This window comes from Schistocerca americana, unplaced genomic scaffold, assembly GCF_021461395.2.
Source record: "Schistocerca americana isolate TAMUIC-IGC-003095 unplaced genomic scaffold, iqSchAmer2.1 HiC_scaffold_98, whole genome shotgun sequence".
NCBI classification, from domain to species: domain Eukaryota; kingdom Metazoa; phylum Arthropoda; class Insecta; order Orthoptera; family Acrididae; genus Schistocerca; species Schistocerca americana.
In genome coordinates, this window is record NW_025726763.1 from 445,001 (window position 1) to 450,000 (window position 5,000).

Sequence of the window (5,000 nt, forward strand, 5' to 3'; positions counted from 1 at the left end):
GAGGCGCTCCATCCATGTCGGTACCGGTGAGCGTTGCACTCGCAGTCACAAAAACGTACGGCAAGTATATTACTCGGAAGAGTCAATGACAGTCCAAGCCCCCCTGCGTGGGAAGAGTCTTCCTAGGCCATGACCCACCGGAAGGGCGCAGCGTCCCCCACCCCAGACATGTGACGTCAGACTATCGGTATTGACGACTAGACTGATTCCTTATAATCATTTGCCATACACCGGTGGAAGCTGCCGAGACGAGTAACTACATAGCGGGCTCGCCGTGTCACTAATGTACAGAGATACAATAGTTTCGACTGGAACCGGATTAAACGTATACACGGCGCTGATTAGTAATAGATAGAGCCATCAGAATACAGATAATGTATAGACCTGTCCGTATACATGCTGAAAGACTCTGCTCACAATCACACGTCAGCCAGACACTCTTATCACGCACTACTCTCTGCCTGTAACAGGCACACAGACAATATGTAAGCACCAGCATGGAACACCACCCAGTGCATCCTCTCTGCCACATTAGACAATCCACACTATCATAACCAGACCGGGAGGTCCACTCGGAAAACAGAATATCCCACCCTTCCGACAACCACCATTGCTCAGCTAAGCCACCAACACCCACACATGTCCCACACAGGGGTGCACCCAACATCACAATACTGCCTCCTGTCACACCACACAAACAATGGCAGGAATGAAAGACACAGGTCTGCCACAAGCATGGAATCAGAGCGCCGCCTGTTATGAGCCAAAGGTGCACCCTGACGTGGCAAATCAGATGATGCCGCAGTCATTTACTTACGATATTCACAATCAACAAACCGGCCCCCCCCCCCCAAAACACCTTTCCGTACAACAATGTGTACCTTAACCTAACCCATATTGTGCCTTAACCTAACCCGTATTGTACCTTAACCTAACCCGTATTGCGCCTTAACCTAACCCGTATTGCGCCTTAACCTAACCCGTATTGCGCCTTAACCTAACCCGTATTGCGCCTTAACCTAACCCGTATTGCGCCTTAACCTAACCCGTATTGCGCCTTAACCTAACCCGTATTGCGCCTTAACCTAACCCGTATTGCGCCTTAACCTAACCCGTATTGCGCCTTAACCTAACCCGTATTGCGCCTTAACCTAACCTATGTTGCGCCTTAACCTAACCTATGTTGCGCCTTAACCTAACCTATGTTGCGCCTTAACCTAACCTATGTTGCGCCTTAACCTAACCTATGTTGCGCCTTAACCTAACCTATGTTGCGCCTTAACCTAACCTATGTTGCGCCTTAACCTAACCTATGTTGCGCCTTAACCTAACCTATGTTGCGCCTTAGCCTAACCTATGTTGCGCCTTAACCTAACCCATATTGTTCCTTAACCTAACCCATGTTGCGCCTTAACCTAACCCATATTGTACCTTAACCTAACCCATATTGTACCTTAACCTAACCCATATTGTACCTTAACCTAACCCATATTGTACCTTAACCTAACCCATATTGTACCTTAACCTAACCCATATTGTACCTTAACCTAACCCATATTGTACCTTAACCTAACCCATATTGTACCTTAACCTAACCCATATTGTACCTTAACCTAACCTATGTTGCGCCTTAACCTAACCTATGTTGCGCCTTAACCTAACCTATGTTGCGCCTTAGCCTAACCTATGTTGCGCCTTAACCTAACCCATATTGTACCTTAACCTAACCCATGTTGCGCCTTAACCTAACCCATATTGTACCTTAACCTAACCCATATTGTACCTTAACCTAACCTATGTTGTACCTTAACCTAACCCATGTTGCGCCTTAACCTAACCCATGTTGCGCCTTAACCTAACCTATGTTGCGCCTAAACCTAACTTATGTTGCGCCTAAACCCAACACACGTTGGGCCTAAACCCAACACACGTTGGGCCTAAGCCCAACACACGTTGGGCCTTAACCCAACACACGTTGGGCCTTAACCCAACACACGTTGGGCCTTAACCCAACACACGTTGGGCCTTAACCCAACACACGTTGGGCCTTAACCCAACACACGTTGGGCCTTAACCCAACACACGTTGGGCCTTAACCCAACACACGTTGGGCCTTAACCCAACACACGTTGGGCCTTAACCCAACACACGTTGGGCCTTAACCCAACACACGTTGGGCCTTAACCCAACACACGTTGGGCCTTAACCCAACACACGTTGGGCCTTAACCCAACACACGTTGGGCCTTAACCCAACACACGTTGGGCCTTAACCCAACACACGTTGGGCCTTAACCCAACACACGTTGGGCCTTAACCCAACACACGTTGGGCCTTAACCCAACACACGTTGGGCCTTAACCCAACACACGTTGGGCCTTAACCCAACACACGTTGGGCCTTAACCCAACACACGTTGGGCCTTAACCTGCTCTGTAATTGTCATACGACGCGTTAAATTAGTGTAGTGTTGCCTAACTGCAACCCCCGCAATATAGTTTGCTACTCGCACTGCCCGGTCCCCAGAGTATCGCTTCATGTTAAACACCTTGCAGCTATACACTGTAATGCGGATGGCAGCAGGACGTACATGCTCAATGCCCTTCGCAGTTGTTCATTGGCATTCGCATGGCGAAGCACAGCCTACGTTGTGGTACGGCTTGTGTCAACTGTCCGCTGATGTTGTACGTCCAAATCACACACTGTACTGCACATTGGTCCTCATGTACTGAATGATACATCGTGGTACATGTGTGACCGTACCACGACTGCGCCAACAACGGCGAACCATACGGTCCAAATATTGTGCACTCAGCTACGTGTCGTCTCCCTATAAGAGCTGGATTGCAGTATGGTATGCCGTGGATGGCGATCAGCATGAGCCGTCTGTTGATGTAGTGGCGCGTGTTGTCAGACGTAGTCGTCTCTTCTCACACACCGTGATAGCATGGTGCACTGCGTTCCACATCTGCGACATGCGACAGAGGCCGGTTGACAGTCGTTCGCGCAATGGACATCGCATACGTACGGGGGCCACCTTCCACGTGTTCGCGAAGCGTGCACATGTTGTTGCGTGTATGTGGGCAGACATAGTGTGTCGTGACACCTGACACAGGCATGCAACAATCGTTGAATTTGCAAATGGCGATGGACGTCTACGTTTGCTGGTGACGTTACGCAAATGAACAACTGGTAAACCGTTGTGGTGCGGTTGTTCTCGCTAGAGGTGAATCAGTGATGGCGACGATCGGTTGAGCTACCAACCGGTTGTTTCAGCGATACCCACCATGCCCACGAACGTGAATGGCATGTGGGTGTGAAGCGATACGCGGCGGTGGCTGGGTGGGACCGTCCCCGGCCGGTGAGGGGGGGCCTCCCGGCGTGCTGGCCGCGCGGTGCGTGGGCGCACGCGCTACAGCCGGCTGGTGGGGGCGGCCAGTGGCAGGCGCGCCGGCCGACGGAGGCGGCAGGCGGCGCAGCTGCGCGCCGGCGCACCCTGCACGCGGCGCCGTGCGGCCAAAGTAGGTCCTCGCGGGCCCGGTGCGAAGCGCGGTGGACATCTGCAGTGTGCTGGTCCGATTGAGGACTGTGTGCGCTGAGGATGCGCCGCCGCCCGGCGCTCGGCGCCGCGACGCCGTCTGCTGCTCGGTCGCCTCTGCGGTTCTCGCAGGTGGATTGTATCGCAGCTGTGCGGACGTGTTGGCGCGTGCGCTGTGCTGGGAGTGTTCGCTTCGGCACCCAAGTGGGGCTTTTGTCCTTCTGTGGCGCTGGCGTTGGAGCTGCCGGCCACCGTAGGTGGCGCGTGTTGTCTCCCGCCGGCAATGCCACGACAGCACGCTCCCGGGCCTCTGTCGGCAGCGGCAAGCTCAGTTGGGAGCACGGGTGGTCGCACCTAAAGCGTCTACTCGCCAAACTCCGGGCGATTGCGCCTCTCTCGAACCCGACCAAGTACTTAGGACGGCGCTGCGCGCCGCCGGGACCTGAGAGGGTTTCGAGGTGTATTGTGCAGGGGAGCTCAGCCTCCTCCTGTTTGCAGAATAATTGAGCGGACGCTTGCGTGTTCGCGCGGGCCCCCGGGACACACTCCCGGGCGGCCGGCTGCTCAGCTCTAGTTGACGCAGCTCCCTGGTTGATCCTGCCAGTAGTCATATGCTTGTCTCAAAGATTAAGCCATGCATGTCTCAGTACAAGCCGCATTAAGGTGAAACCGCGAATGGCTCATTAAATCAGTTATGGTTCCTTAGATCGTACCCACGTTACTTGGATAACTGTGGTAATTCTAGAGCTAATACATGCAAACAGAGTCCCGACCAGAGATGGAAGGGACGCTTTTATTAGATCAAAACCAATCGGTCGGCTCGTCCGGTCCGTTTGCCTTGGTGACTCTGAATAACTTTGGGCTGATCGCACGGTCCTCGTACCGGCGACGCATCTTTCAAATGTCTGCCTTATCAACTGTCGATGGTAGGTTCTGCGCCTACCATGGTTGTAACGGGTAACGGGGAATCAGGGTTCGATTCCGGAGAGGGAGCCTGAGAAACGGCTACCACATCCAAGGAAGGCAGCAGGCGCGCAAATTACCCACTCCCGGCACGGGGAGGTAGTGACGAAAAATAACGATACGGGACTCATCCGAGGCCCCGTAATCGGAATGAGTACACTTTAAATCCTTTAACGAGTATCTATTGGAGGGCAAGTCTGGTGCCAGCAGCCGCGGTAATTCCAGCTCCAATAGCGTATATTAAAGTTGTTGCGGTTAAAAAGCTCGTAGTTGGATTTGTGTCCCACGCTGTTGGTTCACCGCCCGTCGGTGTTTAACTGGCATGTATCGTGGGACGTCCTGCCGGTGGGGCGAGCTGAAGGCGTGCGACGCGCCTCGTGCGTGCTCGTGCGTCCCGAGGCGGACCCCGTTGCAATCCTACCAGGGTGCTCTTGAGTGAGTGTCTCGGTGGGCCGGCACGTTTACTTTGAACAAATTAGAGTGCTTAAAGCAGGCAAGCC

General features: G+C 53.4%; 1 non-coding gene across 1 annotated transcript in view; it reads left to right on the forward strand.

Annotated features, from left to right (window-relative positions):
* The first annotated feature begins 4,121 nt into the window (after positions 1-4,121).
* LOC124593315 overlaps positions 4,122-5,000 on the forward strand; it is a 1,910-nt gene continuing 1,031 nt past the window's right edge. Inside the window, exon 1 of the ribosomal RNA XR_006977962.1 lies at positions 4,122-5,000. This exon is cut by the window's right edge and continues 1,031 nt beyond it. This is a non-coding gene — a ribosomal RNA (small subunit ribosomal RNA).